Source organism: Leopardus geoffroyi, chromosome A1, assembly GCF_018350155.1.
Source record: "Leopardus geoffroyi isolate Oge1 chromosome A1, O.geoffroyi_Oge1_pat1.0, whole genome shotgun sequence".
NCBI lineage: Eukaryota > Metazoa > Chordata > Mammalia > Carnivora > Felidae > Leopardus > Leopardus geoffroyi.
The window spans coordinates 206,719,104-206,745,286 of record NC_059326.1 but is presented as its reverse complement, the minus strand read 5'-3'; the positions used below and the strand labels follow the sequence as shown (position 1 = coordinate 206,745,286).

Below are 26,183 nucleotides of genomic sequence, written 5' to 3'. Positions count from 1 at the left end.
TCCATGCACTCAGCTTTCCCATCTGTGAAATACAACAATTGGACACCATGTATTTTGCAACTTGCCTATTCATAAATATCTTATTGAACACTTGTTATTAAATCCAGATTTCCATATTGCTTCCTTGGAGATGCTGGCTGAGTAAGTCTAGCAGTAACGTCCAAGGATCTGCATTTTAACAAATGACCCAGGAAAGCCTCTATAAACATCAATTTAGGAGACACTGGAACTCATGACATCTAAAAGGTCTTCCAGGTCTGTATTCTCCAGAAGCCAGCTGGTCACTATTAAGCTTCCACTCCCTACATAGTCCTGCTAGATCATCAAGATCATAGGAGTAATAGCTACTATTTCTATAGTGCCAGCCACTATTCTAAATGCTTCCCATACATGAACTATTTTAGTCTTCACAATAAACCTATAAGGCGGGTACTATTATCTTTAAAAATTTTTTAATGTTTATTTATTTTTGAGAGACAGAGAGAGACCGAGTGCAGGGGAGGGGCAGACAGAGAGGGAGACACAGAATCTGAAACAGGCTTCAGGCTTTGAGCTATCAGTACAGAGCCCGACACAGGTCTCAAACTTGGGAACGGCGAGACCATGACGTGAGCTGAAGTTAGACGTTCAGGTGCCCCTAAGGCAGTTATTATTATTATCCTTATTTTAAAGACACAGAAACAGAGGCATAAAGATTAAATGATTTGCCAAAGACAACTTGGATAATAAGGAAATAGGATAGGGATTCAAACCCAGGCATCCAGCTACAGTGTAAGTCCAGCAAATGTGAAATAGTTCAGAATCCCCCAGCATTAGGCATTTGGTAAACAGTTTAAAAAGCCCTGTAGCAACTAATAATAGTAATTTAGCAATCATCTACTTGGATCAGTGTCTCAAGAGCCACAATAGCTGAAACAGGAAAGTTAACAAGGCAATGCGCTGGGCTCCATCCCTGCTTCAACCAGAGTAAACTAATTCTGCTTGTGCGATATACTAAGGCCCATGTCAGATTTCATTTGGTGCCCAGAAAAAGGATTCTTGTGATTAAAACTGGAGCATTAAAAAATCATTGACCTAGGTTACCTTTTTCATGTAAATAAGAAAAGTGACTCCAAATGATTAAGAAACTTCTCCAGAATCACACAACAGGTCTGTACCAGCTGCCTGTAAATCCCCAGGTTTCCAGAATCCTTTCTTAGGGTCAAAATGGACTTGTCAACCTGATGGACTTGAACCCACTAAAATTAATACAGAATAGCAAACTATCCATCAGAAAACTGAAGGTCAGATGAAGAAATCAGAGCAGCAGCATTTGAAATGTGACATTCATAGTGACACGAAAGGGAAAGGAAGGAGACCTGTGTCAATGGCTGTGTCTACCCTACGCTATCTATGAAGTCAAGATCTATGACTGTCTCCCCCAGTAGCTGTAACATCACCAAAAATCAGGGAAAAAAAGCCCCCAGGCCTGTGTTGAAGTGGAAAAATGGTTAGTACTGAAGTTGGAGGATCTGAATATGAACTCTAACTACGCCACTTCCTACCTGGATAATGACACTAGTGATTAGACAAGCCACTGAAATGAGGCTTTCATGAGACTATGTCAATAAGCCTACCAACCATAAAGGTGTTTGATAAACATAAACAGCTCACAGCTCGATTTTACTGGTTTGAACTTGTACCATAGAAGAGATCTGCTAATACAACTATTATGCCATGATGTTGAGAGGAGGGCTGACCACATACAGGAGGAGAGGAGACTAGAACTCCCAGGAAATTTCCCTGGGCTACCCCTTGCCTTGAACTTCTGTTGACATGTATAACCATAAAGAAATAAAGAGGAAATTCTGTAATGTTTGAGCACTGATGAGCTATCAAGTAGATGTTGTGACCATTATCAGTGTGATTCAGTGAATGACTCAATTTTTCCATTGGGACACCACCTAGAGGTCACCAGAGGTTTAAAGGTTAATGAGGACTTTGGCATGGAAGTCAGTGCTGCTGATATCACACACTTTTCTTGCTTACCTCTGCCTCTGGTTAGTCGACAAGGAGGGAGCTGTATGTTAGCCTAAGGGCAGGTTGCAGTGGAAAGGCACTGAAACACCAAAGTAGTGCCATCATCAAGCAAGAGGTTTCATTGCAAATCAGATCAATATTTGTCCCCCCCGTGCCAGAATGAGAGTTCTTAGAAGGAACAAATGATAAAATATGAAAGTCCCTCTTCATCCATCCTGAATTTTCATCATTCATTTTTTTGACAAATGGATCAAGTGTTGACTTAGCCCATTCAGGCTAATATAACAAACTACCATAGGTGGGGTAACTTATATAAACAACAGAAGAGAAATAAATTTCTCATACTTCTGGAGACTGGAAGTCCAAGAACAGGGTGCCAGCATGATTGAGAGCTGGTAAGGGTCCTCTTCTAGGTTGCAGACTGCCCACTTCTCAGGGTTTCCTTACATGACAGAATGAGGATGAAATAGACACTTTCAAGCAAGCATAATACTGAGCATTGTTCTCTACCAGTTTCTGATTAAAGGATGTGTTTCAAGAAAGGGGAAAATGATCCAGAAAGAAAATCTGAAATATAAAAAGAAATGATGAGCAAAGAAAATGGTAAATATATGACAAAATTTAACATAAGCTATAAAAAGTAGTAATAATAATGGGGGAAGGTTGGTGAAAACCAAGCTTTAGCACTTAAATACTAGACAATATAACATAAACCAGGAGGGCATGATTGACGATTGGTGCTCAAGTTTTCTAAAATCTTTGTATTGTGAGGGAGGAATATCTGAGGTCCAATTTTATTTGGCAAGAGTGCATAGGAGCTTTGCTTAATAAAAATGGCCTGTCTGATGCAGTGAGGAAATCCTAAAGATAAAATAAATACCCCACACTGAGATGTTGACCAAAGCAGAAAATGAGGACAGTGGATGGGAAAGAATTTTCAAGTGAGGAAAGAAAAGCAAAACTTCCGTTCTCAAAACTCACTTAATAAAAGAATCCTCAGAAAAGAATAGTTCAGGACATCAGCAAAATGACAGAAGAGGAGGTTCCCAGTTCCTATGCCCCACAGAAATAATGACTTGGCAGCTATTTACAGACAGAAGTGTCTATGCGGAAGCTTTGGAATGTAGGTAGGAGATTGTGAAACCCTAGTGGAGCCAAGACTGAGAAGGGCTGTTTTGAGAAGGCAGGCACATGCCTCAATGTCAGGCTTGCTGACTAGTCCCAATCAAAGACCAGAAGTAGCCCCAATCATCAGTGAATCTGGCTCCACCCCACTCTGCCATCATCCAGGAACAGTCCTCCATACCTGGTTAAAGGCCTGCGATCTACAGACCCAACTGCAGACCCGGAAAGAGCCCCGAGCCAAAGTTAGTAGAAGGAAGGAAATAATAAAAATTAGAACAAGAGGGGCGCCTGGGTGGCGCAGTCGGTTAAGCGCCGACTTCAGCCAGGTCACGATCTCGCGGTCCGTGAGTTCGAGCCCCGCGTCGGGCTCTGGGCTGATGGCTCAGAGCCTGGAGCCTGTTTCTGATTCTGTGTCTCCCTCTCTCTCTGCCCCTCCCCCGTTCATGCTCTGTCTCTCTCTGTCCCCAAAATAAATATAAATGTTGAAAAAAAAAATTTAAAAAAAAAAAAAAAAAAAAAAATTAGAACAAGAAAAAAATCAAATAGAGAATAGAAAAATAGAAAAAAAAAAACAACAGAAGAGTTGGTTTTTGAAAAATAAACAAAATTGACAAACCCTTAGCTAGACTAAGAAAAAGAGAAGACTCAGAGAAGTAAGAACAGAAATAAAAGAGGAGACATTACAATAGATGCCTCAGAAATTAAAAGGACCATAAAGTACTGTTATGAACAATTATACTCCAACAACTTGGATAATCTAGATGAGTGGATAAATTCCTACAAGCATACAACTTACCAAACCAGAAATCAGGAAAAAATTGGAATCCTGAATAGACCAATAACAAATAAGAAGATTAAATTAGTAAACAAAACCCTCCCGACAAACAAAAGCCCCAAATCAGATGACTTCATAGGTGAATTACATCAAACATTCAAAAAATAATTAATAGCAATACTCTTCAAACTCTTCCAAAAAAACAGAAGATGGAACACTTCCAAACTCATTTTATTAGGCCAGGATCACCCTGATACTAAAACCAGAGAAAGATACCACAAGAAAAAAAACTATGGGCCAATATTCCTGAACATAGATGCAGAAATCCTCATTAAAACACTAGCAAACCAAGTTCAATAGCACATTAAAAGGATCACACACCATGACCAAGTGGGATTTATCCCTGAGATGCAAGGATGGTTCAACATATGCAAATTAATCAATATGATACACAATATTAATAGAATGGAAGATTAAAAACCACATGATCATCTTAATAGATATAGAAAAAGAGTTTTACAAGATTCAACATCCAATCATGATAAAAACTCTCAAGAAACTAGGGACAGAAGGGCGTTACCACAACACAACAAAGAGCATATATGAAAAGTCCACAGTTAACATCATAATCAATGGGGAAAACTGAAAGCTTTTTCTCTAATATCCATTACAATGCAAGAACGCTCACTCCTACCACTTCTATTCAACATCAAACTGGAAGTCCTAGCCAAAGCAGTAGACATGGAAATGAAATGAAATTATCCAAATTGGAAAGAAAGAAGTTATCTTTGTTTGCAGATGACATGATCATGTGTAGAAAACCCTAACTAAACAACAACAAAAACTATTAGAACTTATAAATGAATTCTGTAAACCTTCAGGTTAGAAAGTCAACATACAAAAACAGTGGTATTTCTACACACTGATCATGAACTTCTGAGAAGGAAATTATGAAAACAATCCCACTTACAATCAGAACAAAAATAATAAAATACTTAGGAATAAACTTAACCAAAGTGAAAGACTTGCATACTGAACATCAGAATACATTGAGGAAGAAAATTGAAGAAACAGATAAATGGAAAGACATCCCATGTTCACAGATTAGAAGAATTAATATTGTTAAAATGTCCTTAATACCCAATGTGATCTACAGATTCAATGTAATCTCCATCAAAATCACAATGGCAATCTTTATAAAAAGAGAAAAAACAATCCAAAACTTCATATGGAACCTCAAAAAGACTCCAAAGAGCTATGCAATCTTTAGCAAGAAGAACAAAGCTGGAGGCATCACACTTCCTGATTTCAAAATATATTACCAAGCTAAGGTGATCAAAACAGTATGGTAATAGTATAAAAACAGACATAGACAAATGGAATAGAATACAGAGTCCAGAAATAAACGCATGTATTTACATTCAACTGATCTTCTGCAAGACTGCCAAGAACACACAACAGGGAAAGGAAAGTCTCTTCAATAAACAGTGCTGAGAAAATTGGGTATCTATTTGCCGAAGAATGAAATTGGACCCTTATTTTATACCATATAAAAAAAATCAACTCAAAATGGATTAAAGGCTTAAATGTAAGATTTGGATCTGTAAAATTCTTAGAAGAAAACATAGAGGAAAACTTCTTGACATTGCTCTGGGTAATGATATTTTATATATAACACAAAAAGCACAGAGAACAAAAGCAAAAAATAGACAAGTGGAGTTGCATTAAACTAGAAAGCTTCTGTACAGCAAAGGAAGCAATCAACAGAGTGAAAAGTCAACCTACAAAATGGAAAAAATATCTGCAAACCATATATCTGATTATCTGTAAAGGGTTAAAATCCAAAATATCTAAGAAATTTATACAACTCAATAGCAAAATAAATTAATTAATTAAAATAACACAACTAAAAAGGGATGAAGGACCTGAATATACATTTCTCAAAAAAAAAAAAAAAAAAAAACCCATACAAATGGTCAATAGGTACATGAAAAGGTGTTCACCATCACCAATAATCAGGGAAATACAAACCAAAACTACAGTGAGGTATCACCTCACACCTACTAGAATGGCTATAATCAAAAAGACAAAAAATTACAAGTGTTGGTGAGAATGTGAAAAAAAGGAACCCTTGTACATAGTGGAAATATAAATTAGTACAGCCATTATGGAAAACTGTATGAAGGTTCTTCAAAAATACAAACGCAGGGGCGCCTGGGTAGTTCAGTTGGTTAAGTGTCTGACTCTGGCTCAGGTCATGATCTTATGTGCAGTTCATGGGTTCAAGCCCCACATCAGGCACTGTGCTGACAGCTTGGAGCCTGGAGCCTGTTTCAGATTCTGTGTCTCCCCCTTTCTCTGCAGCTCCCCCCACAATGCTTACACTCGGTGTCTCTCTCTCTCTCTCTCTCTCTCTCAAAAATAAATAAAACATTAAAATATAATCCCACATCGGGATATGTAATATATCTGAAGGAAATGAAATAATATCTTGAAAAGATATCTAAATCATATCTAAAAGATATCTGAATGTTCACTGTAGCATTGTTCACAGTAGCCAAGATATAGAAACAATCTAAGTGTCCACGGACAGATGGATAGAAGAGTGGTGTTTGTATATATATGAATATTATTCAGCCTTAAAAAAATAAGAAAATCCCACCTTTTGCAACAACATGGATAAACCTGGAGGATGTTGAACAAAGTGAAATAAGCCAGACACAGAAAGACAATTATCTCACTTATATGTAGAGTCTCAAAGTGTCAAACTTATAGAAGCAAAGAGTAGAATGGTATGTACCAGGGGTAGGGAAGTTGAGGAAATGGGGAGATGTCAGTCAAGTGGTACAACATTATAGTTGTACAAGATGAACAGGTTCAGAAGAGCTAATTAATAGCATGGTGATGACAGTTAACAATACTATACTGTATACTTGCAATTTTTCAAGAGGGTAGGTAGATCTTAGCATAGAAAGAATCAACAAAAAAAATGGTAACTATGTAAGGTGATGGATATGTTAACTAGCTTTTGATCACTTCACAATGTATATGTATATCAAAACATTAAGTATACTATTTCTATCTATCAATTATATTCCAATAAAGCTGGGGAAAAAAGAATAATTCACCCAATTCCTCAAAAGTAAAAATGGTAACTTCTATCCTCACCCAGAGAACTGACATAAACCTTTATGCCAACTCAGACCTCATCTACGCTTTCATAACTAGACATATGTATAGGGATTGAGGATGGTTGCTTTACATGGTTTTTATCTTCTAAATTCTCACCAAAGCTATGTGAATGTCTCTGACTAAGCACTAGAAACTTCCTGTGAACTTGGGCTTCTCATACTGGGGTGGGAGAGGTGGCAATTTCCGGGGAGAATGAGCTCTGACACCCAAACTGAGACATTCTGGGCTTTTACAAACTATCAAATCTGATAAAAATGGTCTCACCCACATAGATCTCTTTAAAAACTAACAACTAGGGGCGCCTGGGTGGCGCAGTCGGTTAAGCGTCCGACTTCAGCCAGGTCACGATCTCGCGGTCCGTGAGTTCGAGCCCCGCGTCGGGCTCTGGGCTGATGGCTCAGAGCCTGGAGCCTGTTTCCGATTCTGTGTCTCCCTCTCTCTCTGCCCCTCCCCCATTCATGCTCTGTCTCTCTCTGTCCCAAAAATGAATGAACATTGAAAAAAAAAATTTTTTTAAACTAACAACTATAATAAATCACCTGCTCTCTTAACCAGAAACAATCTAAGTGAACAAAAAAAAAAAAAAAAATACCAGGTTGAAATCAGTTTAGTGTAGTTACATTGTAGTTATATTCTGTATCTTAAACTTCTGTCACTAGAAGGTGTTCCTCAAAATTCATAAAGGTGTCAACTTTGCAATGTATAGCATATCTAAGTTGAGGTATGAGCCTTGGGGTTGGACAGCCTGGATTTGAATATCAGCTTTACTACTTACTACCTGATCCTTAGCCTCAATTTCATCATCTACGAAGTAGAGATAATAACACCGGTCACATACAATTGTTATAGAAATAACTGAGATATGCACATGGATTTTAGAAAGAAGCTGACCGCAAGGAAGCAATCAGTGTTGGCCATATCAATAACAATAATGGAAGCAACATAAGTGTGACTAACCTGTACCAGGGGCTAATTAAATGTCACTAACAAGGGACTTTGGAATGCATAGACACATAAAATGTAGGAGGCTGAAGAAGGGACTTAAAGAGCACTCATCCCAACTGTTATTTTCTAGATGAGGATTTGAGGCCCAGAGCAACTCAGGGACTTGTCCAAGTCACCAAGCCAGTATAGGGAACTCATATCTGAACTTCAGCTTATGGGCACTGGTATGACACTATTTCTTCTTTGTCAGAGCTCTTCTGTTTTCTTTTATCTTCCCAGCAAATAACTTGTGAGGTTATTTAATTATATATTATACATTATATATTATTATATAATATATATAATTTAATTATAATTAAAATCAGAAGGCTTTTCCTGAGCACTACTCCAGGTAATAGAAGAAACACGGTAGCACAGAATCTGGTCAAGGAAAAACCAAGTTTGAGGAAAAATGTGTTTGGCCTCCCTGGATGCAGTTCACCACCTTGTGAAGCAAAAGAAAACAAAGAAGCCAACTATTATAGGTGCATCTCCGTATCTTTTAGGCCTATTCATTCATAGTATGCTCAATTTCATGGACAAATAATCCTATCTTTTCAGCAATCATATTTTCTGAACCAAAAAAAATCTGGAAATTTGTACTGACAATGAGATGAAATATTTAAAATGCAAACATATTATTCTTGAAAATTCAGGTCACAAAATTTCATCTGCCAACCATTTCTGTCATCATACCTTTTTTTGACTGCCCTCCCCATTTGAGAGATATTCCTGAAAAATATAATTTTGGGGCTGGCCTCATTCCTTTTGCTTTAGCTACTTTGGAGCCCCATTTTCTTTATATTGACTAAAGTCACTGCCCTTTCTGTGCCATCACTAAAAACCAACAGAGCATCCCATAATATCACTCTGATGGCTATCTAATGGAAAATTATGCTCATTATGACTGAGTCCCAACTTAGCATATCATTATTTTCAAATTGTGTTTTTTTTTTTTTGAACAGCTATAGCTATTGAAGGTTGGAATGAGTAAAGAATTTTTCCTCCTAACTGTGGGAGTCCCTAGCATCTTTTCATTCACATCCAGAAAGACTTCTCCTCATCCCCAGTACCCGAGAGCACACATTCTGAGAGCCACAGGACAAGTTCAAAAATCATAGTGCAGCTTCTCAAATGGGGGTGGGTGAATGATCAGTGTACCTGGTACAGAGACATATTACGTCAGCTCCAGGTGGCAGAGATCACTTCAAAGGTGGCCTCCTTTCCTAGCCTAGCTCCTTCTAGTCATAAAATCCATAGTAAACAGCTGAAATCACCTAGTCTAACCCTCTCAAGATACAGAAAGATCTACCAAGGTTCAGAAAGGTGAAATTACTCACCAAAGGTAAACCCAGATCTCCTGACTCCTAACTCAGGGCTTTGACGTGGTGTCACTAAATCTATGGCATCCCTCCCAGCTCTCACTTCTGCTCTGATGCCTCCACAAAGTCCCAGGGGATTCCCTGAATCTCTTCTTACTAACCCTTCCCTGGACTCAACATGACTTCATTTTATATATGTTTTCATTATAGTCTTCTCTTAACTAGCCCCCAGTCTTAAGTACACTAAAAACTGATATCTAATGAAATCATTAATATAAAGCCACAGAATCATTGGCTAAGGGAGGATGATAATAGTGACCCGACCTCCAGAGAAATGCGTAAGCGATCAACCACACTGTTATTTTTACCTGTTTGTAATTATAAAAAGGATGTATATAAGTATAAATGAACACAGGGTCACATGGACAGTGAGTCAGAGCTTTCAAAAAACTCAGGTCACATTTAAAGCACTGAATTCAAAAGATGTTGATCTCTTTCTTCTGCCACTAAGTTATATGTACTGGGAGTGTTAGTATACCAATGTGGGACTTGATTTTCTCATCTATAAAATGAGGTATCTGAAATGGGTGAAGGTGGTCAAAACACACAACTTCAAGTTATCAAACAAATAACTCCTAGAGATGTATGTATAGCATGGTGACTATGATTAATAATACTGTATTGTATATTTGAAAGTTGCTAAAGGATTAGATCTCAAAAGCTATCACAAAAAAAAAAGTGTGAACTATGTGTGGTGATGAATGTTAACCACATTCATCTATTGTGGTGATCATTTTGAAATATATAGAAATATTAAATCTTTATGTTGTACAACTGAAACTAATGCTATATGTCAATTAAATCTCAATTTAAAAATAGAAAAAGTGAGATATTTGGCCTACATGATCTCTAATTTCCCTTCTAGGACTAAATTCTATTCCATGTTCTAAAAATAAAATAGAGGTATTCCCTCAAATTTAGTTTTTGCCTTCATTATGAGCCAAGAGGTTTTGGCTCTCGTCCATTCAGACCTACTCTCTTTCTTATCTCTTCCAACATTTTACCTATTGGAATGTAAAAGTTCAAGGGATGCATAAATATTGATGTAAATAGTGATAAAAGGTTAAATATGAAATCCTTCATGTTTATTTTTAATCAATTTAAGCAAACAATTAAGATGTTTCTTCTTAACATCTAGTGAGTCTTTTGGTGATTGATCCATTTATGAAAACTTAAAGTTTAGACATAAGAGAACTTAAATGGGAAACAGGTCTTTGTAGGGGGATATATGGGCCCTGAGTCACAGGAGTACTACATGGGTAATAAGACAACTATCTAACATGGAAAGAAGCAGAAACAAGGTTTGGAATATGTTGCACATACCCTGAGTTTGCAGCTTTTCTGAGGCCTTAGTATGAGCCACCTTGGGCTTTGGACCCTTGCTCTGCCTATTCTGGGCTAAATTCCTGGGATGTGTAGTAACAAATGAGGGGATTTAGCATTGCCTCAAAGGCCTTTCACTTCCATTTTACCCTGGGAGGCAGAGGCACAAAAGCCCTTCATGGTCTAGGCAGGAGTCCCAGAGTCCAAGCAACTGATATTATCACAACGTCTAAAGAACATCATGTGCTTTGAGGACTACAAAATTACCAACTGTAAGGAAAAAAAGGAACATCACTCTAATGTAATCATTCATTAAACAGGCTAACAGACTAAATTTCGTAGATTATCTGCAAAAATATTCACCTCCATGTTATATAGGTCATTCAGCACAATCCTAAATCATTAAAAAAGAATTCTACTAATACCTTCATGACTTCAAGAAACAGAAACAGAAACTCAGTGGGCCTAGCTAATGCAACAAAAACAGGGGGAAGTGCTATGATATACGAGGTAGACTCTGTTCCTCACCTACCCAATTACCCATTCCCTTATTCCAGCATTAGGTAATAGAAGATTGCCTTAGCCAAGGCATACTTTCCCCCACTTTCTCAACTTCCTTTTCTGCTAGCAGTAGCCATGTGATAGCCATGTGATCCAGTTTTATCCAGTACGATAAAAGGGGAAGTCTGCTAGGGAAGCTTCTGGGAAAGTTTTCCTTTCCTGATAAATAGGGCAGATAAAGTTAGTGCAATCCCTTCCTCCTTGAACGATGACAAGATGTTTGGAGCTACAGCATGAATCATGCAATTATGAGGGGTTAATGTATGAGAAAGAAAACCACAGAGATGCCAGTCTGCCATCACTGAGCCCCTGAATCCATGCCTTCAGCCAACTAACTCCAGACTACCTATTTTGAAGGCAAAGTAAATGTTTATTTAAGTCTCCATAACTTAGGGTTTGTTGGGTTTTTTTTTTTAATTTTTCTTGCTGCCAAGCCCATTCCTAACTAGTCAGGGAAATCTCATGAAACCCAAAGCCAAAACTGAAGCAAACTTGACTTAATCTCTTGATAACAATTGCATTCAATGATCTAACCCAACTTCAAGTCAAGCCTCTCTTGACCTTGCTGATTTTACTCCTATTTTGTGCATCTCATTCATATACTACTCATTTTTCATCTTGCTTCTGAAAAAATATTGAATAAAAAAGAATTTACCATTTAGATCTTTATGAAGAGACTGGATTATTTCTCATTTGGGGGGAAAAACCACTAGATTTCAATTTATTTTAATTAAATTTAGCATGAGATAATATTTGTTTCTTTCTATGAAGAGTACCCCAAGCTAGTTGAATCAGATGGCTCTGTGTTTAATATGATGCATACATTTCAAAGATTTGCAATTAGAGTAACATTTTAAATGCAATGGGCAAATATCAGATACTGTAAATTACTTGTACACTTCTTCACCTATAGCTTTAGTCATAGGTATTGATTAACAAAGTTAATTAAAAGTATCAACTCTACCATGCTGTCATTCCTAATGTGGTTGTTGAGCTTCAGCATATAGAAATTGTCTTTATATATAAGTTTCTAGAGGGTGTAGGCTCAGATATATAGAAAAGAAAGATACGTTTTTCCATATCTACAAACAAAGAGAAAAGGCTGCAAAAGGACAGGTCCAGAATTTCAGTATGTGCTTACATCTCTCCAAGGGAAAGACAAGAGAAGTCTGCCATCAAAATGATGAATTGTGGCTATAATGACTACCTGGGGTTACCCTGCAGGTAAATACTGCATGTAACTTCTATAATCTCTCCTTTACTCATGAAGAAATCAGGAATAGGACATAATGTGTCTACGTTCCTACCTAAGCTAAGAAGGCTTTCAAGTAACAGAAAAGGCATCCACTGATACACTACAAGTTTCCTCACAACCTTTATCTTAATTCCATTATATAATAGCTAACATTTATTAACATTTTCTATGTATTATTCCATCTAAATCTCATAAAACTCCTATGAGGCAGGTACTACTGATAGTCTCATTTGACCAGTTAAAAAACTAGAACCTAGAGGGGCGCCTGGGTGGCGCAGTCGGTTAAGCGTCCGACTTCAGCCAGGTCACGATCTCGCGGTCCGTGAGTTCGAGCCCCGCGTCGGGCTCTGGGCTGATGGCTCAGAGCCTGGAGCCTGTTTCCGATTCTGTGTCTCCCTCTCTCTCTGCCCCTCCCCCGTTCATGCTCTGTCTCTCTCTGTCCCAAAAATAAATAAAAACGTGGAAAAAAAATTAAAAAAAAAAAAAAAAAAACTAGAACCTAGAATGTCAAGTAACTTGTCAAGGGTACACCAGTGGAAAATCTAGAATTTAGATTTAGACCTACAGAGTTTAGTTCTGGAGTCAGGAAGCTAAACCACTATGTCATGGAGCAACCACATATGTGAAACATTTCAGTGATTACCTCTAAGCAGGCTACTTCAGAGGGCAATTCATAGGTGGGTATTCTCAAAATAGGAAACAATCCTCTGATCTTGGACTCCTAGCCATGTGGTACCCAACCATCGAGCACAGAGCTGACTGTTCTTGAGACTACCCACCACACAGATGAAAGCAGGAGCTGAAATGGGATTCCTGGAAGGGCTGCTAAAGGCCTTGCTTTCACCCTGACTGTTTTGATGCCTATAAGTTCTATTAGCACTTGAACTAGGGTACAACAAGGATGGCTAAACTCATGGGAACTCATGGGTAGAAGATGAGCTACCCCTGGTTGCTCCTTTGCAACAAGGATCCAATAAGATTATTCACCTTCTGATTCTTCTGAAGGGAATAATCTCTTCACAGGTGATCAGAAGGTCACAAAAACTTCCCAAATTGCTATATCCCTCTATCTTAAGCATTCTCACTGTCCTTTACCAGGTAACTCGGCAATCTCTACCTGAGATGTGATCACTTGATATGAATGAGTCTGTCAGATCATTTTGATAATGATCAAATGAAAGCTAGATTTGATAAAGGAGAAAAGGAGGAAAGTAGTATTTCTGTGTGGAGAAAACAAGGAAGCAGACAAACTTTCACTGCTTTACACTTCAAGCTAAGATCAGCTCTGGTCACTAGAGACTAACAGGCCTCAAGAGTTACCAGGACATGAGATTTTCAATGCTAAAATCAGCCACTGCAAATTGGGATTATCATATGATTGGGAGCCAATCATAGGATTGGTCATCCTATCACTGATTCAAGTCTGTCCATCTGTCTAATGCCCAAGAAAATTTCTCAATTATCAATATTCTGAAACCATCTAACTATCCTTCAATGGATTAATGGCTAAACAAACTATGGAACATCCATAAAATAGAATAATACCAGCAATAAAAAGTAGCAAATTATTGATGCATGAAACAACTCAGATGAATCTCAAAGGCATTATGCTGAGTGAAAGAAGCCAGTTTCAAAAGACTACATGCTGCATAAACCAATTTAAAAGACATCCTTAAAAAAAAAAAATAGTGGTAGGTAACATGTCAGTGGTTGTCAAGGGATAGGAAGTAGGAAAGCGCATTCATATAAAACAACATGAGAAAGTTTTTCAAGGTAATATTATTCTCATTCCTGGTGATGGTGATACAAATCTATACGTGCATTAAAATTCATAGAATTTGGGGGTACCTGGGTGGCTCAGTTGGCTGAGCATCTAACTCTTGATTTCAGCTCAGGTCATGAACTCATAGTTTGTGGGTTCAAACCCGAGTCAAGTTCTGCACTGGGTGTGGAGCCTGCTTAAGGTTCTCTGGGGTGCCTGGGTGGCTCAGTCGGTTAAGTGTCCGATTTTGGCTCAGGTCATGATCTCGCAGTTTGTGAGTTTGAGCCCCACATCAGGCTCTGTGCTAACAGCTCAGAGCCTGAAGCCTGCTTCAATTCTGTGTCTCCCTCTCTCTGCCCCTCCTCAACTTGGAGTCTCTCTCTCTCTCAAAAATAAACACTAAAAGATTCTCTCTCTCTCTCTCCCAAAGTAAACATTAAAAAAATGAAATTAGGGGCGCCTGGGTGGCACAGTCGGTTAAGCGTCCGACTTCAGCCAGGTCACGATCTCGCGGTCTGTGAGTTCGAGCCCCGCGTCAGGCTCTGGGCTGATGGCTCAGAGCCTGGAGCCTGTTTCCGATTCTGTGTCTCCCTCTCTCTCTGCCCCTCCCCGTTCATGCTCTGTCTCTCTCTGTCCCAAAAATAAATAAACGTTGAAAAAAAAATTAAATGAAATGAAATTAATAGAATTTTATAACAAGGAAAGAGCCGCTTTTACTGTGTGATAATTTTTAAAATCAAATAAATTCATTCATAAAGAATGTTCATGAAAAGAAAAAAAGTTTCTCCACATATCCATTTATGGCATAGGACACAGAAAACTTACTGCACAAGAAGTTAGAAAATATGGCTTCTTGACCCCATTCCTTTCATCTTGATGCATGCACTTTGGTAAATCACTGAATTCAAGGTTTCAGTGTTCTAATCAATGACAGAGTCATGAACTAAGTCTCTAAAACGTATCTGACGCAGCTCTAAAATTCTGAGGCTAGGATCTTGCATCATACGGAATTCCCCGAATTGTTTGCCTTAAACTCTAGCAAAGACTAAAATTAGCTAAGGGTGGGAGTTGGAATGGACAGACATTAAATGAGGGTACTTCCTAATTTAAAATGCTCTCGAAAGAAGAAGTAAAGGGAGAAGTCTTTCCCTACCAGAGGAAAAGAAGAAAAAGAAGAAGAAGAAGAAGAAGAAGAAGAAGAAGAAGAAGAAGGAGGAGGAGGAGGAGGGGAGGGGGAGAAGGAGGGGGGAGGGAGAGGGGGAAAAAGAAAAAGAAGGAGGAGGAGGAGGGGGGAGGAGGAGGAGGGGGAGGAAGGGGGGAGGGGGAGAAGGAGGGGGAGGGAGAGGGGGAAAAAGAAAAAGAAGGAGGAGGAGGGGGGAGGAGGAGGAGGGGGAGGAAGGGGGGAGGGGGAGGGGAAGAGGGAAGAAGAAGAAGGAGGAGGAGGAGGAAGAAAAAAAAAGATGAACTTCAAGCTCAATAAGCTTTCTTAGGCATTCAGTCACACAAAGGACCCACTAGCTAATGCCATGTAAAAATTTAAATCCCTTCTTCCCATCTTGCTCAAAACAAGACATACAAATTAAAGGACAAGAAAAGAAAATCATGACTCTCTCTACCTATAACTAAGACTTAGCATTTTGGTTTTGCCACTCTACATTAGAGATAAAATGGATAATGAAGAAGGGACTTTATTTATGCCATTAAGAGATCTGAAGTTATTCAAGTGGGTGTGTATTCAATCTAAAAGCAATCAAGCTGTTCATTGCTTCATGCTGAAATTCCAGAACAGAAAACATTGCTATTTCAGGTATATTGGAATGTCCCTTAAAATTTTTATCTCCATTTCTAATTGAGAAATTCCTGTGGAACAGAGGAAACAAAAAGATCACTTTATATAGGACTCAGGAATCCCTAAAGGACATTAAGGGGAAATGCTCTAACAAATCAGTATCTTGCTGGTACCAGGGAGGGAGTTCAAAGAACATTAAAGGGAACTGTGGAAAAGGCTATCTCTCTTAAATTTTGCTTTAATTTTCGGGGTGCCTGGGTGGGCTCAGTCAGTTAAGCTTCTGACTGTAGCTCAGGCCACGATATCACAGTTCTTGAGTTGGAGCCCCATGTCAGGCTTTGTGCTGACAGTTCAGAGCCTGGAGCCTGCTTCAGATTCTGTCTCCCTCTCTCTTTGTTCCTCCCCTCCTCACACTCAGTCTCTCTCTCTCTCTCTCTCTCTCTCAAAAATCAATAGGGGGTGCCTGGGTGGCTCAGTCAGTTAAGCATCTGACTTCGGCTCAGTCATGATCTCACAGTTCACGGGTTTGAGCCCTGTGTCAGGCTCTGTGCTGACAGCTCGGAGCCTGGAACCTGCTTCAGACTCTGTCTCCCTCTCTCTCTCTGCCCCTCCCCCGCTCAGTCCCTGTGTCGCTTTCTCTCTCTAAAGTAAAACATTAAAAATAAATAAACATTAAAATTTTTTAAATTTTGTTTTAATTTTTTTTAACGTTTATTCATTTTTGAGACAGAGAGAGACAGAGCATGAACGGGGGAGGGTCACAGAGAGAGGGAGACACAGAATCTGAAACAGGCTCCAGGCTCCGAGCTGTCAGCACAGAGCCCGACGCGGGGCTTGAACCCACGGACCGTGAGATCATGACCTGAGCCGAAGTCGGGCGCTTAACCGACCGAGCCACCCAGGTACCCCTTGTTTTAATTTTTAAAATCTTTAGTGTCATATATTTGCTCCAAATTGTAAACCAAGTAACACTGGACACCAAATAAAAAGAGTATTAAATTTTAATACCACTGAAAAGCTTTGGAGTATTAAAAAATGTCAGCTCACATACTCTTTATGTTCACTTATGTCACAAAATTGTAGTTTCATAAGAGCCTCTTCATGTACTAAAAACTGTAGTGAGTTTATGGGTGTATTGAATTTTCCTGCAACCCTTTTATTTGGTAAAAGGCAATTTGAATTGTATGGCAGAAATGCATCTGTGGGAATTCACCAGCTCTGAAAGCTGTGTAAATTTAAAGTTATAATTTGAAGTATAAAGTGATTCTTGAAGTAAGTATAATATGATTCCCAATCCATTCCCTCTTAGAATTTTAGAGATCAAGGACCTTAGTGGACATCAGATGCAACCTTCAAGCTGACGCTGAAAATCCCTATAGCCCCCTTGCTGGGCTGCTCTAGCAAACAGTCTGCATCTAGCAACCTACAGCACAAGACAAAATTGCACCACTGTGAAACAATTCCAATCACTGGCGACCCCTTCTGATGACTGAGCCTGGATCTGTTCTCATAGATTTCCATCCCCTAGAACAGGTTCTGCCCTCAAGGATTCAAAATATCTTCTCTTCCTTCTACACATCTGCCCTGTGTCTATAAAAACTTCAATCATGTCCCTGCTTTGGTTTTCTCTTTTTCATATTAAACACCTCTTTCCCCTTGAACTAGTACTTATGTGACTAGATTTTCAGCCTCTTTTCATCCTGGCCACCCTCCTCTAAATCAATAGTGACTTTTACATTCTGTATACTTAGAGCAGAACACAACGACAGCAGTATACCCAACTGGCACGGAGTCCCTACCTTGAAATGAACAGTATGCTTCTATTATTGTGGTATTGATGGTATTATTATTATTATTTACCATGTCAGGGATACATTCCTTAAAGAGAACTTTCTTTCAAAGAGGAAATTTCCTCATCTGTAAAGTGAAGAAGTTGCATGAAATCAACAGGGGATATGTTTCATCAATTAAAATCTCATGTTAAGACCAATATGCTAAAAAGCCAGGCAGGGAATGTCCTTGTTAAAAATGAGAGTATGCAAAGTAATCCAGAGACCCAATGCAATCTCTATTAAAATTTCAATGGCGGGGCGCCTGGGTGGCGCAGTCGGTTAAGCGTCCGACTTCAGCCAGGTCACCATCTCGCGGTCCGTGAGTTCGAGCCTCAGAGCCTGGAGCCTGTTTCCGATTCTGTGTCTCCCTCTCTCTCTGCCCCTCCCCCATTCATGCTCTGTCTCTCTCTGTCCCAAAAATAAATAAACGTTGAAAAAAAAATTAAAAAAAAAAAATTTCAATGGCATTTTTCACAAAACTAGAATAAACAATCCTAAAATTTGTCTGGAACTAGAAGACCCCAAACAGCCAAAACAATCTTGAGAAAAAACAAAGCTGAATGCATTACACTTCCAGATTTCAAACTAGATTACAAAGCTTTAGTAGTCAAAACAGTATGGTACTGGCATACAAACAGACACACAGATCAATGAAACATTAGAGCCCAGAAATAAACCTGTGCATATATGGTCAATTAATTTACAACAAAGGAGCAAACAGACATTTGGAAAAAGGACATTCTCTTCAATAAATGGTGCTGGAAAAACTGGATCATTACAGGTAAAAGAATAAAACTGAACTACTATCTAACACTGTACACAAAAACTAGCTCAGGATGGATTAAAGACTTGAACATGAACTTAAACCACGAAACTCCTAGAAGAAAACATAAGTGGCAAGCTATAGCCAACATATGGTCAACGGGTACCTGAAAAGATGCGCAACATCACTATCATCAGGGAAATGCAAATCAAAACCACAATGAGATACCATCTCACACCTGTTAAAATAGCTATTATCAAAAAGACAAGAAAAGGCAAGGGTGTGGAGAAAAGGAAACCCTTGTGTACTACTGGTAAGAACGTAAATTGATGCAACAACTATAGAAAACAGTATGGAGGTCCCTTGATTTTTTTTAATTTTAAAAAGAACTACCATATGATCCAGCCATTCTACTTCTGGTATTTATCTGAAGAAAATGAAAACATTAACTTGAAAAGATACATGCACCTCTCCCCATATTCACTGAAGCATTATTTACAATAGCCAAGGCATAGAAACAACCGAAGTGTTCATCAATGGATGAATGGATAAAGAAAATGTGACACACACACACACACACACAAATGAATTATCATTCAGCCATAAAAAAGAGAATCTTGGGGGCACCTGACTGGCTGAGTTGGTAGAGGTGCAACTATTGACGCTGGGGTTGTGAGTTCGAGCCCCATGTTGGGTGTAGAGCTTAACAAGAAAGAAAAGAGAAGAGAAGAGGAGAGGAGAGGAGAGGAGAGGAGAGGAGAGGAGAGGAGAAGAGAAGAAAAGAAAAGAAAAGAAAAGAAAAGAAAAGAAAAGAAAAGAAAAGAAAAGAGAAAAGAAAAGAAAAGAGAAAAGAAAAGAAAAGAAAAGAAAAGAAAAGAAAAGAAAAGAAAAGAAAAAAGAAAGAGGGAGGGAGGGAAGAAGGAAGAAGGAATGGGAGAAAGGAAGAGATACAGAGGGAGGGAGGGAGGAATGAATTTGTAACAATATGGAAGAAGCTTGAGGGCATTATGCTAAGTGAGCTAAGTCAGACAGAGAAAAGACATAGTTTGATTCACTGTACGTAGAACCTAAAAACAAAAACAAAATAGAGCCTTAGTCACAGAGAACAGATTAGTGGTCGCCAAAGGCAGGTAGGAGTGGAGGGGGCAAAATGGGTGAAGAGAGTCAAAAGGTACAAACTTCCAGTTATTAAGTAAGTAAGTCATGGGGATATAATTACAGCATGATAACTATAGTCAATAATACTGTATTGTATACTTGAAAGTTGCTAAGGGAGTAAACCCTAAAAATTCTCATTTCATGGGAAATAACTTTATAACTATGTATGGTGATGGACATTAACTAGACTTATTGTGGTGATCATTATGCAATATGTACACATATCAAATCACTATGTTGTACATCTGAGACTAATACAATATTATATGTCAATTACACCTCAATAAAATTTTAAAGTTTTAAAAAAAATATTAAAGTAAGGGTTTGGATACAATGAGGGAGGTTGGATGTGTGCCTACTTGAGCACCCCCTTACCACAATCTCCACCTTTAGGCTTCTCAGATATTTCACTTAGGCTAAGATCCTTCATCTGAAAGCCCAACCCCAACGGTTCTCTGGAAAATGAAAATCTTTCTACCTTGAGTGTTACTTGCCTCTAAAAAGCAACAGGTAGTAAAATAATTTACATTTCCCCATCTTGGGTATTATACCAACACTTCACTGTTCACGCATATCTTGTTAACAGTAAGGTGGTGGAACTTTTTTTGTTTACTTGTTTCTTCATTTTGGTTGTTTTGCTTTTGGCTTTGAAAATCACTTTCATGCAGGAAAAAGGAAAATCAGGGGCCATATGCATGGAAATCAATTTAACTCCACTTTCATTTAGTGTAAAAAGAATAAGCCTCTGTTCATTAACAATTAAGAAGAAGGTTTTAAAAATCAAAGAAATTTTTAAAAATAAAATAAGAGCTATAATACGTTTGGTCTAAAGGATCCGGGACAAACAAAAAGAGGGAAACATTGGGGAAAAAAATGAAACGGAGAGAGAAGGCAATCAGAGGTACAAAAATTCCTACAGAGAAACAAGAGAGGAAGAGAAAGAAAGTGGTAAAGCTGGAGGATGGGGAGGGAGTGGAAGGAGATGGGGGGGGGATTCCGTAGAGCACAAATGGGACGTAATTTTGTTTCTCTACACACCAGTCCAAGAACAGAATCTTGATTTCCTGGGCACTACATTCCAGAGGTTCTTATTAGTGAGAGCCAGCCCTCCCAGATGAAATCACTGCCCTTCCCATGCCTGCAGGGAAGTATCCATACCAACACTTAACCTTCCTCTGGTCTGGTCACCCACCATACAAGGAATGCTGACACATTTTAGTTTATACTTTTAGAATTTCTAGGTTTCATGGGATTTAAGTTTATTTATTTATTGTGAGAGAGGTAGAGACTGGGCGAGTGGGGGAGGGGCAGAGAGAGAGGAAGACAGAGAATCCCAAGCAGGCTCAAAACCATGAAACCGTGAGATCATGACCAGATCCAAAACCAAGAGTGGGACACTTAACTGACTGAGCCACCAGGGCGCCCCAAGGATTTTCACTCTCTTAATACAGTATACCAAAAAAGCCTTAAATGTTTGAAAGATAATAACTACAGCCATTAGAGATGAAAAACACATCTAAAGTAACATCTGCAATCTCTCATGTGCAAATGGAGAAACTGAGGCTTGATGCTGAGGTGAGAGGTCTTAAAGCCTGGAAAGGGGGTGGCCACGAACTAGATCAGGGAGAGCAGAGTGTCAGTGCCACCAACATGAGAGCAGAATCATTTTCTGAAAAATGACACTGCCAGAACAGCCTGAGACTTTGCCAGCCCATTCTCCACCCTGCATCTGTAGACTTGGCTCTGTCATGTTACCACTTCCTGATATGGGGACTGTTTTCCTTTCAGAAATAAATAAACAGTACAAGCCAATAAACTCTAGAATGATAAATGCCCTCTTATCTTAATATTTTCCTCCCAGAAGATGGAATATGACATGCAAGGAAGATTCTTTTCACCAAAATAATAAATATTTATCGTAATACTCAAACAGGACACTAAAGAAAGTCTTGGGGTGATTTTACTTTCTGTCAGTGAAACATTCTCCCCAAGTCCTTGGGACTGTCAGCCCAGGGTGGACACACAGAGTCAGGCTGGATGACTGACCCTAACCACTTTGGCCACCTTCTAAGTCCAATTGCCCACAGGGAATGGGACCACAGAGACACGGTGCTGCAGAATTTGTCCCACTCAAGCAAATTCCAGACACAGGTTGCCTGCCACAAATGCACCCACCCGTAGTGGCAAATGCAATTCCCACATCAACCAGAAGTCCCAAGACCTACTCATTCTTATGACTCTGATGCCTGGAAGGCCCCAATAGAGTAAGTTTCTATGCTACATTACAGGTCATTTCTGTGAGGTGTTGCAAGCCACTCAGCCCCATTCAGCCATGGCCCAGGATATCATCCTACTCCCCAAGGAGGTGATGGGCTGTGTCATCATCTTTAGTCCAAACCCTGTCCACCCCTTATAGACAACACTGAAAATTCCCATGGTTCTGATCTCAGAACTGAAAGAATCTCAATCCAAGGACTCTTGTCTCACAAATACACTAAAATGAATAAACAGGTTATAAGCACTTATTGAATACCTACTATGCACAGGGCACCCTATTAGGGGTTGCACAGGCACGGCTGGGGGGGAGTGAATGGCAATTATATCTGAACATAAAACTGTTTTAATTCCAATTTTAGTTGCTCATTCAACTAACAGCCTTCTTGTCTCCATTCCTGATGGCTTTGCTCCCTGTTCTAATACCTCTCAAAGAAGGTAATATGGAAAATTTTAGATAAAGCAAGGCAATTCAAAAGAATCCTATGCTAATATGAAAATCACAAACTACACCTGGATATCACTGACTCTTGCTCTTTGAATCCCTCATTACTCCCACTGGCTTGGTTTCGAGGGGTTGGTACCATCACAGAACATCCCCTGTGGCAGTACAACAGTACTTCCCAAGGAAAGAGAACACACTTGCTACTGGTTTCTAATCCACACTTTGGGTCTCAGTGCTTCTTCTTAAAGAACAGGTGCTGATGTTTCTTCCTTCCAATGATCCTTTCATTTTCATAAGGACCATGTCTGCTGACCACGTCAAAAAAGACCTGGTGCCTTTTCCTGCCTTAACAATCCTCTACAAATAAATGGCCAATGCACAGAGAAATGATTTTTGTAATCTAGGATGCAGAGGTGAGGGAACACGTGTGCAGGGAGGTGTCCCCCCCACAGCGCAGGTGCAAGTACTCCTGGTCCCCTAGGAAGTACAACTGCAATAGATTGACTTAAATGTGATCCTGCCAAAGGCCAGGAACATACTAGATAGCATTTGATGAGTTTTTGTAGCCTTATAAATCTGATTCTTGACTCTTTGCCCCTGAGAGATCTGAAATTAAAGGGATCAGCATTATTGAATTTTGTAGAAAATACAGCCACAGGAGTGATGCACTTAACTTCCCTTACTGAGCATTCTATTGTGAAGAAAATGGATAACCATGATGCAAGAAACCAGGAGAAACAGGTGGACAAAAATGTGGCCAACATCTGCTGAAGGTTGACTCTTTCCTTGAAATTCTAATAGTTTACAGGTAAATTTTCCCAAGATTATTTCACCTACTAAAATATATTAAGCTCCATTCACACGCACCACAAGATACCAAGTACAGCAAGTCAAGAACAAAGGACAATAGAGGTGCCTGGATGGCTCAGTTGGCTAGGCAGGCATCCAACTTCAGCTCATGTCATGATCTCATGGTTCATGACTTCGAGCCCCACATCAGGCTCTGCACTGATGGTGCAGAGTCTGCTTGGGATTCTATCTCCCTCTTTCTGCCACCTCTGCTCGCTCTCTCTCTCTCTCTCTCTCTCTCTCGGATTCTATCTCCCTCTTTCTGCCACCTCTGCTCGCTCTCTCTCTCTCTCTCAAAATAAACAAACACAACAAGAACAAAGGACAACAGTAAGAAACTGGTCATTGACTTAAAATGACTGCATTTTTCAAATGATAGGCTTGTATCAATTGGTCAGTGTTTCTCAAATTGCCTATTGATCCTTGGCATCAGAATGACCACAAGAGCTTTGCAGAAATGCAGAGGCCTGGGTCTCACCTAACACCTAGCAGTGTAGAATCTCTGAGCAAAGGGTTTTTTCACAAGGTTCCCTAGAGATTCCAAAATACTAAAGTTTGAGACTGCTGCCATAAGAGCCATCTCCTCTTTATCTTTCAGGAGATTCCAATGCAGGCCTAAGTGAGAGAATGACTCAGTTACATGGGGTTAATTTTTTTTTTAATTTTTTTTTTATGTTTATTCATTTTTGAAAGACAGAGAGAGACAGAGCACAAGCAGGGGTGGGGCGAAGAGAGAACAGGACACAGAATCTGAAGCAGGCCCAGGCTCCGCAAACTCACAAACCATGAGATCATGACCTGAGCCGAAGTCAGATGCTCACCCGACTGAGCCACCCAGGCGCCCCACACAGGGTTAAATTTTACTAAGAGACTTACATGGGGTTAAATTTACTAAGAGTTACTAAGTGAACTCAAGTTCACATCCTAAAGGAATTTCTTTGGCTCTTGTGTTTGAGAGGAAATTGCTCAATGTTCCTGAATTATCCTTACTAATAGCTCAGCCACACTTAAAGAGCTGAATATAGTAATGCATGATTAATTTGGACCTGTTAAAAAGAGAGATTGCATTAATTTGGGAGGGGTCAGATTCACTGGACCTTTTTAATAGAGATATTTTTCCCCTGTGCAATAATAATATATTCTAATCACAAATTAAGGCCAATTTTTAGATCCAGGCTTTTAGCTTTGATATGGGTTGAGATGCACTGTAAAATCTCCCAATCACCTATGCCCTGGCCCATCATTACCAATTGTTAGGGATTTTTTTCCTCTGGTTTAACAAGCATTCTTGTTCTGAATTTAAATAACTAATGGAAAAGAGAAGGAAATAACTGATATTAAAACACACAGAAAAGAACACAACCAATGCAATGATTTTCCCAGTTCTTTATCATATCATTTATTCATCATGATCATAACCTTGGAGGTAGATAATATTAGCCCTACCTTAAAGGTGAAGATAGGGGATCACAAAGCTACTAGATGATAACACCAGCTTTGAGAACAGGTGTCGAACCTCCAGATCAAGAAGCTGCCTTTATTACATCAGGCAGCATCTTCTTTCAAAGGCAGTACACTTGAAGGAGGCCACATGTTTGTCACACTAGGGAATAAATGATGTAATGGGGAAAAGAGTACTTTCAAGTCCACTGGACTGAATTTGAATCAAAAATGCATCTCTCTAACTAAATGTATAACCTTGAGCCAAGTCTCTTAATCTCTCTGTGGCTGTTTCCCCACCTATGAAAGAGAATACCATCGATTCCCTCCCTATGAGGAGTAACTGAAATTACGAGGTAACAATTAGGGCACCTGGTGGCTCGGTCGATTAAACATCCAACTCTTGATTTTGGCTCAGGTCATGATCCCAGTGTCATGGGATCAAGCGCTACATCAAGTCTTAAGTCAAGCTCTGCACTGAATATGGAGTCTGCTTAGGATTCTCTGTCTCTGTCTCTGTCTCTGTCTCTGTCTCTCCCCCTCTCACTCTGCCCCTCTCCCCGGCACATACTCTTTGTCTCTAAAAAAAAAAGAAAAGGAAAGGAAAAGGTAAGACTGTGAAAGCATCTAACATCTTAGCTAACAAGCTTTTGCTCTTCACCTTTTTTTTTTTTTTTTGGAATATCCCTTAGTTCTATAAATATATTTTTTCTAAAATACAACTGAGACAGCTCAGGAAGAAAATGGAGAATCAAGAAGAATAAAGCAGGCAAGTAAGGAACCCCCACAGAGCAGAAAGAAAAGCAAGTATCAGCAAGTAGAATATATAGAGAGAGAAGAGAAAAATAGATGGACACCCAAACCAAAATTCTTCTATTTGACAAATCTGTGAAGCTCATTTTGATACAGGTCCCACCATGCCTGTCTTGATGAACATAGAAAACTCACTTAGCAGCAGCATATAATAATGAATATATTAAATAATTCCAAGTACTCATATCCATAAGTTTCTTCCTTTACGAATAAACATGTCCCTTGGGGCACCTGGGTGGCTCAGCGGCTGAGTGTCTGGCTTCTGCTCAGGTTGTGATCTCACAGTTCTGTGAGTTCGAGTCGATGGTTCAAGCCCCACATCGGCCTGGGGGCTGTCAGTGCAGAACCTGCTTCAGATCCTCTGCCCCCTCTCTCTGTCCCCCTCCTCGCTTGCACTCTCTCTCAAAAATAAACACTAAAAAAAAGAATGGGGGCGCCTAAG

At 39.3% G+C, this 26,183-nt stretch overlaps 1 long non-coding RNA gene across 1 annotated transcript; it reads left to right on the top strand.

Moving 5' to 3' along the window:
- LOC123577393 lies at positions 1–25,319 on the top strand. Its single transcript, XR_006701825.1, has 3 exons — positions 1–618; positions 22,966–22,970; positions 24,302–25,319. It is a non-coding gene; the product is annotated as an uncharacterized LOC123577393 (long non-coding RNA).
- The last annotated feature ends 864 nt before the right edge of the window (positions 25,320–26,183 follow it).